Consider the following 14335-nt stretch of genomic DNA (forward strand, 5'->3'; position numbering starts at 1 on the left):
GAAATACTGGGAAAACACAATTAATATGAATTTTTACTATTAAATCATCTTTTATTTAATTATCTCAGAGAACCTTATAAACCTTTAAACAATTCAACTTCAGAGCACCCTGGAGAGAGTGTTGTCAGGTACACGTGATCCAGGATATGTGTTTCCTGGATGATTTTGTTTCAGCTCATTTATTACCAACACAGAAGCAAGCAGAGTAAACAAAAAGATAACGCACGCCATAATGAGGATCTTATGAACTGGAACAGCTGAAACTACTGAAGAGCCTAACAACTAGGCAAATAAATGAAAGATACAAGACTATAAAGAGCAGCAAATGGTAAAGGCACTTTCTAAGTATGAAGTGGTGTTTCGAAGACAGAGCTGCCATTGCTTTTCTGGCAATTCCTCTTTAGATGCTGTCATTTTCAGGAGAAGTTGATGTAAATCACTCTGCAAACTGAAACTCAGGTGAGTTATGTTGCCTTGGTTTATTTAACAATCCCTTAATCTAGTATTGCAGTAAGACTGTGAGGTAGCATACAGACCTTTTTTGTCTATGGAATTAGAAGACGGAGACTCTAGGTGCTGCTTTTCGAGGCAGCATGTACCTTTTCCCTCTCCAAGCTGGTTGGAGGAGGTGTAATCAAAGGGCTGTGGGGAGAAGAAACCATTGTGATTCACTTATGTGGAATATTAGATAATAAATTATTAGGACTTTCAGAAAACATTTAAAATTCTGTCAGTGCCTACCAGGTGAGGGGGTTAGGATCATGGAAACTCAAATGTTTGTTCTTGGACAAAATTCCTATGAAAAGGGAATGGGAAAAGAGGGAAGAATCTGGAGGCTGGTAATAGAGAAGTAGTACTGGACCTGATGGGATTTTCTCCTTTTTCCTTATTTTTAAAATCACTGTAAATAATAATACCAACCTGGCAAGGAGGTTTTACAAACCATGTTTCTCAAATAAATCTGACTTTGAAGAAGACATGTGGGTAGTTTTGGCCCAAGGTTCTCACATTCATCCTCTGAGGATGTATTGTTAGTGCTGCTGAGACACCTGCCTCCTCTTGCCTATGTTCTGGGTTATTTGAAGGAGGATGAAAGGGAACTGAGAAAAAGGTACCCAGAGGTAAAGCTTGGCCCAATCTACCTTGTCACCTTTTCTCTGATCTCTTACCAAGCAGAGAGGACCTAGTGAACTTTCAATTATTAGAAGTACACATGCTCTTTAATTCATATGATTCAATAAACAGCCGAGCTGGGAGACAGGTAATGGGACATAATGGAGCTTTGCTCCTACCAAGTCTGTATTACACATTGGATGGAGTCAGATTCTTAATAGAAGCACTTAGAGCCTCTCCCTGGGGTCTCCTTTCCAAGCCCTGCTCCATTTTCCACTTAAATATCTTTAAAGAGTCCAAACTTCATTCATTCATCAAGCAAACAAATATTTATTGAGCACCTACGATATCTTCCAGGCTTTTAAAGAAACATTAGAGCCTCTTTTGGGAGAACTCCTCTATCTGCTATACTCTCCATTTACCTTAAAATAAGCTAAATTTCACATATTTAATCGCAAAAATTTGTTAAACACTACTACTTAGAGAAGAACCTTATTGAGTGAGAAAAGGGTATATATTGTCTTGAAAGCAAGAGAATCCAGAGCTCCGGGGAATCTGCAGTTTTTTAATATAATAGAATGTGTTAAATTTAAAATAGATGCCTTGAAACAATATTTACATGGGAAAAAGTCTCTAGAGAAACCAAATGGAATGGTAAACTTGATTGCTAAGTTAATTATCACAGTTCACCATAACTTAATGATAAAATATAGGCAGATAGCGTGAAAAATTACATTATCTCATTGAGCCAATTTATACAGAACCAGGTTAAAAATTGTGGAAGCTTGAGCACTAAAAATGTCATGATTCCTTCTTTCATATGTATTTCCAGATCAAAATAATATTAAACTTTCATTAAAATATATATAAGGAAGTCCAATGCATTTTTTATTTTTCCAGTGATTAATTTTCTGCTGTCTATTTTGGTAGCTACTAGCCACATGTGACAATTTGTATTAAATAAAATTTACAATTTTCTTTCTCAGTGTTAAACTAGTCCCATTTCAAGTGCTCAATAGTCACATTGAGTGGCAAATGACTACCTCATTAAAAAGAACAGATATAGAACTTTTGTGTGTGTGTAACAGGGTCTTGCTATGTTGCTCAGGCTGGTCTCGAATTCCTGGGCTCAAGCAGTCTTCCAACTAGAATCTACCAAAGTGTTAGGATTATAGTTATGAGCCAGCACCACAGAACATTTTCATTATCACAGAAAGTTCTGTTACACAGTGATGACTTAAATGCTTTATGAAAATATATAACAAATATTTTCAAAAATGATTTTCTCTTTTTTTTCCCCTTCTCTGTAAATACGCTTGTTGAGAAATCCAGGGAATATAAGAAATGCATGGAATATAAGATGTAGGCTGGGTGTGGTGGCTCATGCCTGTAATCCCAGCACTTTGGGAGGCCAAGGTGGGTAGATCACAAGGTCAGAAGTTCGAGACCAGCCTGGTCAACATGGTGAAACTCTGTCTCTACTAAAAATACAAAAAGTAGCCGGGTATGATTTCATGCACGTATAATCCCAGCTACTCAGGAGGCTGAGGCAGGAGAACCACTTGAACCTGGGAGGCGGAGTTTGCACCATTGTACTCTTGCCTGGGTGACAGAGCAAGACTCCATCTCAAAAAAAAAAAAAGATTTAACACTAAAAAACATTAACAGGATACAGATATGTTTAGGTATGTTTTTCTGAAGGGAGAGCAAAAGCAGAACTCATTATTATTATCAGTATTAAATCTATATTATTATTACTAGAGACAGGGTCTCACTCTGTTGCCCAAACTGAAGTGCAGTGAGCCAATACTGTGCCACTGTAACCTCTGCCTCCCAGGCTCAAGTGATCCTCTCACCTCAGCCTCCTGAGTAGCTGAGACCATAGGAGCACACCACCATACCGGGCTAATATTTGTATTTTTAGTAGAGACCGAGTTTCACCATGTTGCCAAACTGGTCTCTAACTCCTGGGCCCACACAATCTGCCTGCTCAGCCTCCCAAAGTGCTGGGATTACGGGTGTGAGCCACTGTGCCTGGCTATGATTTGTTTATTTAATTAATGACTGCTTCAGTATGTTGTTTGCTAAGACTTCCAATGAAACAAACTAGAACCAGGCTTTCTGTTCTTCATTATGTTAAAACAAAAAACAAAAAACACGTTTTTTTTGTTTTTAGTTCCTACTGATAACAGTTAAACAATTTTTTTTTTTTTTTTTTTTGAGACAGAGTCTCACACTGTCACCTGGGCTGGGGCGCAATGGCATGATCTTGGCTCAGTACAACCTCCACTTCTCGGGTTCAAGGAATTCTCCTGCCTCAGCCTCCCGAGTAGCTGAGATTACAGGCGCCTACCACCATGCTAATTTTCTGTATTTTTAGTAGAGACGGGGTTTCACTATGCTGGCCAGGCTGGTCTCGAACTCCTGACCTCATGATCTGCCTGCTTCTGCCTCCCAAAGTGCTGGGATTACAGGTGTAAGCCACCTCACCAGACCAACAGTTAAACAATTTTTTTTCTTTTCTTTTTTTCATAATTTAGGTTCTGGGGTACGTGTGCAGATCAAGCAGGATTGTTGCATAGGCACATACATGGCAAGGTGGTTTGCTGCCTTCATCCCCCCAGCACCTATATCTGCTATTTCTCCTCTCATTATCCCTCCCCACCCTCCCCACTCCTGCTGTCCCTCCACTAGCCCCCACCACTGACAGCAGTGTGTGATGCTCCCCTCCCTGTGTCCACATGTTCTAATTGTTCCACACTTGCATATGAATGATAACATATGGTGTTTGGTTTTCTGTTCTTGTGTCAATTTGCTGAGAATGATGGTTTCCATATTAATCCATGTCTCTATGAAGGACACAAACTCATCATTTTTTATGGCTGCATAGTATTCCATGGTGTATATATTTTCTCTTTCCAGTCTATCAGTGATGGACATTTGGGTTGGTTCCAGGTCTTTGCTTTTGTAAACAGTGCCACAATGAACATACATGTGTATGTGTCTTTATAATAGAACAATTTATAATTCTTTGGGTATATACCCAGTAATGGGATTACTGGGCCAAATGGAATTTCTATTTCTAGGTCCTTGAGAAATCGCCACACTGTCTTCCACAGTGGTTGAACTAATTTACACTCCCACCAATACTGTAAAAGTGTTCCTATTTCTCCACATCCTCTCTAGCATCTGTTGTCTCCAGATTTTTTAATGATCGCTATTCTAACTGGTGTGAGATGGTATCTCAATGTGGTTTTGATTTGCATTTCTCTAATGACCAGTGATGATGAACATTTTTTCATATGTTTGTTGGCCTCATGTATGTCTTCTTTTGTAAAATATCTGTTCATATCTTTTGCCCACTTTTGAATGGGTTTGTTTTTTTCTTATAAATCTATTTTAGTTCTTTGTAGATTCTGGATATTAGTCCTTTGTCAGATGGGTAGATTGCAAAAAATTTTTTCCCATTCTGTTGGTTGCCGGTTCACTCTAATGATGGTTTCCTTTGCTGTACAGAAGCTCTGGAGTTTAATTAGATCCCATTTGCCTATTTTGGCTTTTGTTGTCATTGCTTTTGGTGTTTTAGCCATGAAGTCCTTGCCTATGCCTACGTCCTGAATGGTTTTGCCTAGGTTTCCTTCTAGGTTTTTTTTTTTATGATGTTAGGTCTTATGTTTAGATCTTTAATCTATCTGGAGTTAATTTTAGTGTAAGGTATCAGGAAGGGGTCCAGTTTCTGCTTTCTGCACATGGCTAGCCAGTTTTCCCAGCACCATTTATTAAACAGGGAATCCTTTCCCCACTGTTTGTTTTTGTCAGGTTTGCCAAAGATCAGATGACTGTAGATGTGTGGTATTGCTTCTGAGGCCTCTGTTCTGTTCCATTGGTTTATGTCTCTGTTTTGGTACCAGTACCATGCTGTTTTGATTACTGTGGCCTTGTAGTATAGTTTGAAGTCAGGCAGCATGATGCCTCCAGCTTTGTTCTTTTTGCTTAGGATTGTTTTGGCTATGTGGGCTCTCTTTTGGTTCCATATGAAATTTGAAGTGCTTTTTTTGAGTTCTGTGAAGAAGGTCTTAGGTAGCTTGATGGGGATAGTGTTGAATCTATAAATTACTTTAGGCAGCATGGCCATTTTCACCATGTTGATTCTTCCCAACCATGAGCATGGGATGTTTTTCCATCTGTTTGTGTCCTCTCTTATTTCATTGAGCAGTGGTTTGTAGTTCTCCTTGAAGAGGTCCTTTACATCCTTTGTTAGTTATATTCCTAGGTATTTTATTCTCTTTGTAGCAGTTGTGAATGGCAGCTCGTTCTTGATTTGGCTCTCTTTAAGTTTGTTATTGGTGTATAGAAATGCTTGTGATTTCTGCACATTTAATTTTTGTTCTGAGACTTTGCTGGATTTGCTTGTCAGTTTCAGGAGATTTGGGGCTGAGATGATGGGATCTTCTAAATATACAATCATGTCATCTACAAATAGAGACAATTTGACTTCCTCTCTTCCTATTTGAATACACTTTATTTCTTTCTCTTGCCTGATTGCCCTGGCTACAACTTCGAATACTATATGAATAGGAGTGGTGAGAGAGGGCATCCTTGTCTTGTGCCAGATTTCAAAGGGAATGCTTCCAGTTTTTGCCCATTCAGTATGACACTGGCTGTGGGTTTGTCATAAATAGCTTTTATTATTTTGTGATATATATCATCGATGCCTAGTTTATTGAGGTTTTTTAGCATAAAGAGCTGTTGAATTTTGTTGAAGGCCTTTTCTGCATCTATTAAGACAATCATGTGGTTTTTGTCTTTGGTTCTGTTTATGTGATGGATTACATTGATAGATTTGCGTATGTTGAACCAGACTTGTATCCCCCGTGTGAAACCTACTTGATCATGATAAATAAGCTTTTTGATTTGCTGTTGGCATTCTGTTTGCCAGTATTTTAATGATGATTTTTGCGTCAATGTTCATCATGGATATTAGCCTGAAGTTTTCTTTTTTAGTTGCGTCTCTGCCCAGTTTTAGTATAAGGATGACGTCGGTCTCATAAAATGAGTTGGGGAGGACTCCCTGTTCTTGTATTGTTTGCAATAGTTTCACAATGAATGCTACCAGCTCCTCTTTGTAAGTCTGGTAGAATTCGGCTGTAAAACCATCTGGACCTGGCCTTTTTTAAGTTGGTAGGCTATTAATTGCTGCCTCAACTTTAGCCCTTGTTATTGGTCTATCCAGGGATTCACCTTCTTCCTGGTTTAGTCTTGGGAGAGAGTAAGTTTCCAAGAATTTATCCATTTCTTCCATATTTATTGGTTTGTGTGCATAGAGTTGTTTGCAGTAATCTCTGATGGTAGTTTGTATTTCTGTGGAATCGTGGTGATGTCCCCTTTATCTTTTTTTATTGCATCTATTTGATTCTTATCTCTTTTCATTTGTATTAGTCTGGATAGCCATCTATTTTGTTGATCTTTTCAAAAAACCAGCTCCTCGATTTGTTGATTTTTTGAAGGGCTTTTTGTACCTCTATCTCCTTCAGTTACGCTCTGATCTTAGTTATTTCTTGTCTTCTGCTAGCTTTTGAGTTTTTTTGATCTTGCTCCTCTAACTCTTTCAATTTCGATGATAGGGTGTCGATTTTAGACCTTTCCTTGCTCGTCATTTGGGCATTTATTGCCATGAATTTCCCTCTAGACACTGCTTTGAATGTGTCCCAGAGATTCTGGTATGTTGTGTCTTCGTTCTTGTTGATTTCAAAGAACATCTTTATTTCTGCCTTCACTTCATTATTTATCCAGTCTACATTCAGGAGCCAGTTGTTCATTTTCCATGAAGTTGTGTGGTTTTGAGTTAGTTTCTTAATCCTGAGTTCTAATTTGATTACACTGTGGTATGAGAGGCTGTTTGTTATAATTTCCGTTCTTTTGCATTTGCTGAGGAGTGATTTACTTCCAATTATGTGGTTGATTTTAGAGTAAGTGCAGTGTGGTGCTGAGAAGAAAGTATAATCTGTGGATTTGGCGCTAAGAGTTCTGTAAATGTCCATTAAGTTTGCTTGGTCCAGATCTGCATTCAAGTCCTGGATTTCCCTGTTAATTTTCTGTCTCGTTAATCATCTAATATTGACAGCGGAGTGTTAAAATCTCCCACTATGATTGTGTGGGAGTCTAAGTCTCTTTGTAGGTCATTAAGGACTTGCCTTATGTGTCTAGGTGCTCCTGTATTGGGTGCATATATATTTAGGATCATTAGCTCTTCTTGTTGTATTGATCCTTTTACCACTATATAATACCCTTCTTTGTTGGTTTAAAGTCTGTTTTATCAGAGACTAGGATTGCCACCCCTGCTTTTTTTTTTTTTTTTTTTTTTTGCTCTCCATTTGCTTGGTAAATCTTCTTCCATCCATTTATTTTGAGTCTATGTGTGTTTTTGCACATGACATGGGTTTCCTGAATACAGCACACTGAAGGTTCTTGGCTTTTTATCCAATTTGCCAGTCTGTGTCTTTTGATTGGGGCATTTAGTCCATTTACATTTAATGTTAATATTGTTATGTGTGAATTTGATCCTGCCATTTTATTACTGTTTGTTTTGCCCTTTGGTTGGTGTAATTTCTTCATTGCATCATTGGTCTTTACCATTTGGTTCTTTTTTGCAGTTGCTGGTACTGGTTTTTCCTTTCTGTGTTTAGTGCTTCCTTCAGGAGCTCTTGCAGGGCAGGTCTGGTGGGGACAAAATCCCTCATCAAATTGCTTGTCCATAAAAGATTTCATTTCTCCTTCACTTATGAAGCTTGTTTGGCTGGATATGAAATTCTAGGTTGAAAGTTCTTTTCTTTAAGGTTATTGAATCTTGGCCCCCACTCTCTTCTGGCTTGTAGGGTTTCTGCCGAGAGATCCGCTGTGAATCTGATGTGCTTCCCTTTGTGGGTGACCTGACCTTTCTCTCTGGCTGCCCTTAGTATTTTTTCCTTCATTTCAACCCTGGTGAACCTGACAATTATGTGCCTTGGGATTGTTCTCCTAGAGGAGTATCATTGTGGTGTTCTCTGCATTTCCTGTATTTGAATGTTGGCCTGCCTTGCTAGGTTGGGGAAGCTCTCCTGGATAATATCCTGAAGAGTGTTTTCCAGGTTGGAGTCATTCTCCCCGTCACCTTCCGGTACACCAATCAGGCATAGATTAGGTCTTTTCATGTAACCCCATATTTCTTGAAGGCTTTGTTCATTTCTTTTCACTCTCTGTTCTTTTTTCTTGCTTTCTCGTTTTATTTCATTGATTTGATCTTCAATCTCTGTTATCCTTTCTTCTGCTTGATCTATTCAGCTATTGAAACTTGCGTATGCTTCACAAAGTTCTTGTGCTGTGTTTTTCAGCTCCATCGAGTAGTTTATGTTCTTCTCTGAGCTGGTTATTCTAGTTAGCATTTCATCTAACCGTTTTTCAAGATTTTTAGTTAATTTGCATTGGGATAGAATATGTTCCTTTAACTCAGAGATGTTTGTTATTACCCACATTCTGAAGCCTGCTTCTGTCAATTCGTCAAATTCTTTCTTCATCCTGCTTTGTTCCCTTGCTGGTGAGGAGTCGTGATCTCTTGGTGAGGGAGAGAGTTCTGGTTTTTGATGGATTCATTCTTCTTGCGCTGCTCAGGGAGTTCTTTTATCTGTCTGTGGAGGTGCTGCTGGGCTGTCACCGATTCAGTGGAACTGCTGCATCTTTTCTTTACTCAGGAAAATTAGGCCAGTTTCTGGAATGGCAGCTTCCCTTCTGCCTGCCGAGCTGGAGCGTTCCTGGTCGCTATTTAACCGACTTTATGGGTGCCTAACTCTGGAGTGACAGTTTTTTGGCCTGCTGGGCTTTGTGCAGTGGGGGGACCCCTCCTGCCGTTTGGGCTGTTTCCCTGCATTCTGTTCCCCTTCTTACTGGGGGGCGGGTAGCTCCATCCTACTGTCTTTTTTGCTTTCACGGCCTCAGCCAATGCTTCCACATAGGTCTATGCTGACAGCCCCAGGGCCAAAGTTGCTGTTCTGCCCTGTTCAGGCAGCTCGATAAGGCTTTTCAGCCCAGCGAAGACCTCCTGTTCTGTAGATTGTAAAGGGCATGGGTAGAGCACTGTATCCAAACCGAAGTCCCAGAGGGGGAGATTCCCCAGTCCTCTACTCCTCCTGGGTGGGGCAGTGCCCTTCCTTGCCACAACTTGCCCTGTTTGGCTTATACCCACTATCTAACCAGACCCACAAAATGAACCTGGTACCTCATTTGGAATTGTGGAGACCACTCGGCTTCTGGGTCTCTCTCACCGGGAGTTGCTTTCTGGAGCTGCCTCTTAGTCAGCCATCTTGGGAATCCCCTTTTCCAGTTAAACAATTTTAAGAAAAAAAAAATATATGTATTGTATTGGCAAATATCTCATTATTTAAAACCCAGCTCAAATACAGCTTTTCTCTGAAGACTTCCTGATTATCTAGAAAATTATGTGCCTTTATAATCTTCCAATACATTCTTCTTTCCATGTTTTATTACTGTTATTTGCATTATCATAGTGTCTTCCCCAGTAGGCAGTTGGATTGGGAGTTCTGGAAGGATGAGAACCATATTCTCAGGCCTGTCACAGTGACTGGGACTCAATACTGTGTCATCTAAGAACATAGCTGCCAGCCAGTTCTGGGATTTTTAGCAATGAGAAGGACACATGGCACTTGGGAAGTTTGCTTCACATCTGTTATCTTCCTGTTGCCCTCCCACTATCAAAGTGTTTAGGATTGTTATTGTCATCTTGACTTTAAAATTAGACACAGTACAAGCCAAGCATGGTGGCTCACGCCTGCAATCCCAGGACTTTGGGAGGCCAAAGCGAGTGGATCACCTGAGGTCTGGCGTTTGAGACCAGCCTGACCAACATGGAGAAACCCCGTTACTACTAAAAATACAAAATTAGCTGGGTGTGGTGGCACATGCCTGTAATTTCAGCTCCTTGAGAGGCTGAGACAGGAGAATTGCTTGAACCCAGGAAGTGGAGGTTGCAGTGGGCGGAGATTGCACCACCGCACTCCAGCCTGGGTGACACAGTACAGAGGAATTAAATGACTTTTCAAAAGGTACACAATGAATAAAAGTCTGGGCTGTAACGACATTTTCAGTTCTCAGTGCTATAAAGTGATGTTATGCCCTTCCTTGAGGTTGCCTCCCTTAAGGTGTCTATTAAGAAGTCAAATTCAAAAAAAAAAAAAAAAAAGAAATCGAATTCATGCTTTTTCCTGGTATAAGGCAGATGTTTTAAGGTAGAAGGAAAAGTGACAAATCTTACATAAAACTCTAGAAGAAAAGCTACTGTTGTTTGAACCTGGTGTCAAGGCTTCGGTTTTTTTTTTTTTTTTGGTTTCTATTTCTACGAACTTGGAGACAGAGCACTTCGTCACTACTGTTATTTTACCAATATTTCCCAGCAGAGGGCGCTCCAAGCATTTTACAACATTTCCTATGGCGCCTTCGATCCCTCAATGTCCCAGCTCCCATCCCAAAGACTTACGTTTTGGCCTAATTCTTCTGGTGCCAAGTCATTGCAAGGTCCTGTTTGCCCCTTGGGGTGTATTAGGAGCTGGTAGGGTTTGAGAGATATTCTGCATTTTATCACACCTCTCCATTCAGTAGGTCATATTTAAATATGAAATACAGAAGATAATTTTAATTTTTAATTTGCTATAGAGACCATGCTAGGTGATAATTAAAGGATAACAATTATGGTTTCCCCACCCTGCTCCCAAAGGTGTAGTTTACTGAATTCATCTCAAATGATGACAAAGGGATATTTTTATACTTTCTTCATTTGGCAGCTCAAATGTAGTCATGTGTCACTGAACATGATTCTGAGAAATGCATCACTTTATCTTGTGAATATCAGGGAGTGTGCTTATATGAGCCTAGATGGGATAGCCTGCTACACACCTGGGCTACATGGTCTAGCCTATTGCTCCTAGGCTACAAACCCACATGGCATGTTACTGTACTGAACACCTGTAGGCAACTAGAATACAATGATATTTGTGTATCTAAACATAGGAAAGGTACAGTAAAAATATGGTATAAAAGATACAAAATGGTACATGTTTCGGACACTTTACCCTCAATGGAACTTGCAGGACTGAAAGCTGCTCTGGGTGAGTCAGTGAGTGAGTGGTGAGTGAATGTGAAGGCTTAGGACATCCCTGCACGCTACGCAGACTTTATAAACACCATACAGTCAGGCTACACTATAAATAAAATTTATTTATTTATTCAAATATTTTTTCTTTCTCTGGCAATAAACTAACCCTAGCTTACTGTGATTGTTTTACTTTATACACTTTAAAACTTTTTCAACTTTTAGATTCTTCTTTAATATCACAGCTTTCAATACAAACACACTGTACAGCTGTTCAAAAATATTTTCTTTCTTTATATCTGTATTCTATAAGCTTTTTTCTACTACTTTTTCCTTTTAAAGTTTTGGTTAAAAACAAAGACACTAACACACATTAGCCTCGGCCTACACAGCATCAGGATCGCTGGTATCACTGTCTTCCACCTCCACGTCTTGCGCCACTGGGAAGGTCGTCCGGGGCAATAACCCGCATGCAGATGTCATCTCTGTGACAATAATACCTTCTGGAATACCTCCTGAAGGACCTTCCCCAGGCTGTTTTACAGCTAACTTTTTTTGAAATAAGTAGGAATATACTCTAAAATAGCAATAAAAAGTATAGTAAATAAAGCAGTAACAGTGATTTATTATCAAGTCTTACAGAATGTACGTAATTGTATGTGCTGTACTTTTATACCACTGGCGGCCCAGCAGGTTTGTTTACACCAACATCACTATGAACATATGAGCATGAGTCATGCTTTGTGCTAGGACATTATGTTGGCTGTGACATCACTAAGAGGAAGGAATTTTTCAGCTCCACTGTAAGCTTATGGGACCACCCATACATGCAGTCCTTTGCTGAACAAAACATTTTTATGTGGTTTATAATTGGACTTTAAAGTGTCTCTACATCTACAGTATGGACCCAGAACTCATTCTACTCTAAATGTAGTTCTTCATCCAATAATTGAATGTTGATTGTGACAAATACTTGGCTTGCTTGATTTTGGTGGTTTATATAATGTCTAAATAATGACAAAGAACATTGTCGAGTACTTCTAAAAGATACATTTAGCCTGAAATTAGTATTTTTTTAATATTGTTTAAAATAGAAAATCAAAGAATAAAAAAAGAAAATAGAAAAAAGTATCAAATACCTTCAATCAAGATGTTGTAGGCATAAATGATAACATGATAAAAATTTCTTTTATAAAAATATCTAGGCAGACTAGGGTGGGCACATTGCCTCACACCCGTAATCCCAGAACTTTGGGATGCCAAGGCGGGCAAATCACCTGATATCGGGAGTTTGAGACCAGCCTAACCAACATGGAAAAACCCTGTCTCTACTAAAAATACAAAATTAGCCAGATATGGTGGTACATGCCTGTAATCCCAACTACTCAGGAGGGTGAGGCAGGAGAATCGCTTGAATCCAGGAGGTGGAGGTTGTGATGAGCTGAGATTACCTCATTTCACTAGAGCCTGGGCAACAAGAGTGAAACTCCATCTGGGGGTGTGGGTGGGGGGCAAAAAAACAAAACAAAACAAAAAAAACCTGGGTTGACCAAAGATTTAAATATACAATGTAAAATTCAAAATTTTAGAAGAAAATACCTTTATGTCCCAGAAATAGGAAATGTTTCTCAAAGGACATTTGAGAAAAAACACAGCCCACTAGGTAAATAGGTAAAATCTGATCAGTTTGATTACATTCTTTTTTTTATTTTTTGAGTCAGAGTCTTGCTCTGTCACCCAGGCCAGAGTGCAGTGCACAATCTCAGCTCACTGCAACCTTTGTCTCCTGGATTTAGGCCATTCTTGTGCCTCCACCTTCCGAGTAGCTGTGACTACAGGCGCTCGCCACTACCCCCAGCTAATTTTTGTGACCCGCCTGCCTGGGCCTCCCAAAGTGCTGGTAATACAGGCATGAGCCATGCACCCAACCAGTCTGATTACATTCTCATCAAAAGATACCTACCTTTGGAGTTTGAGATCAGTCTGGGCAACATGGTGAAATCCCATCTCTACTAAAAATACAAAAAAATTAGCCAGGCATGGTGGCTCGTGCCTGTGATCCCAGCTACTCAGGAGGTGAAGACAAGGAAAATGGCTTGAACCTGGAAGGTGGAGGTTGTAGTGAGCCAAGATCATGCCACTGCACTACAGCCCTGATGACAAAGTGAGACTCCATCTCAAAAAACACACACAAAAAATACCATTGGAAAGCAAGATTATCAAAAGATATCATTAAAAAGTAAGCTGACAAGCCACAAACTGGAAGAAGATATTTAATACTCACATAATGTGCAGAGGATTACTATTCAGAATATTTAAAAATTACTCCTAAAAAACTAATTGAAAAAAAGAACAAAAATTTAATAGAACAATGGACCAAAAAATTGAACATGGATTTTACAAAAAAGGGAATCTGAATTGGTAATAAATATATTAAACATATTAAAACCTCATTCATAACTAGATAAGTGCAAATTATGATCACAAGATTAGGGAAAAAATTAAAACCACAAGATACTATTTTATGTCTACCATTGGTATAAATTAAGAAGTCTGGTAAAACCAAATCTTGGCCAGGATGTAGGATCACTGGAATCCTCAGAAAACTTTGTTACAAGTGTGCATTGATATGAGAATCTTGGAAGACAATTTGGCATTTTTTAGGGACATCAGAGTCATGCATATTATAAAACCAGCAATTCCACTTCTAGAGAAACTCTTGTATTTGCTATGTACCCTTATACATATACAAAAGTGTCCACAGCAGCACTATCTGTAATAGTAAAAACCTGGAAGTAACCCAAATATCCATCAACAAGCTAAGTAAATTATGATATATTCATATGATACAATAGTATATAGCAGTGAAAAATGAAGAAACCACAGCCATGTGTAGCAACAGGGATGAATCTCACAAGCATAATATTGAGTAAGAAAAGCAGATTGGAGGGCTGGGCACGGTAGCTCACACCTGTAATCCCAGCATTTTGGGAGGCCGAGGCGGGTAGATCATGAGGTCAGGAATTCAAGACTAGCCTGGCCAAGATGCTGAAACCCCATCTCTACTAAAAATACAAAAAATTA

The 14335-nt window shown here is 39.3% G+C and overlaps 1 protein-coding gene across 1 annotated transcript in view; it reads left to right on the forward strand.

The window, feature by feature from the left end:
* The first annotated feature begins 214 nt into the window (after nucleotides 1–214).
* Nucleotides 215–14335, forward strand: part of KLHL8 (kelch like family member 8) — an 86758-nt gene continuing 72637 nt past the window's right edge. Inside the window, exon 1 of the mRNA XM_032239676.1 lies at nucleotides 215–459. The gene's annotated coding sequence lies outside the window, so the exon portion shown is untranslated. The remainder of the gene's footprint in view (nucleotides 460–14335) is intronic.

The sequence above is a fragment of the Sapajus apella genome, unplaced genomic scaffold (assembly GCF_009761245.1).
Source record: "Sapajus apella isolate SASKATOON/1434 unplaced genomic scaffold, GSC_monkey_1.0 scaffold45, whole genome shotgun sequence".
Taxonomy (NCBI): Eukaryota; Metazoa; Chordata; class Mammalia; order Primates; family Cebidae; genus Sapajus; species Sapajus apella.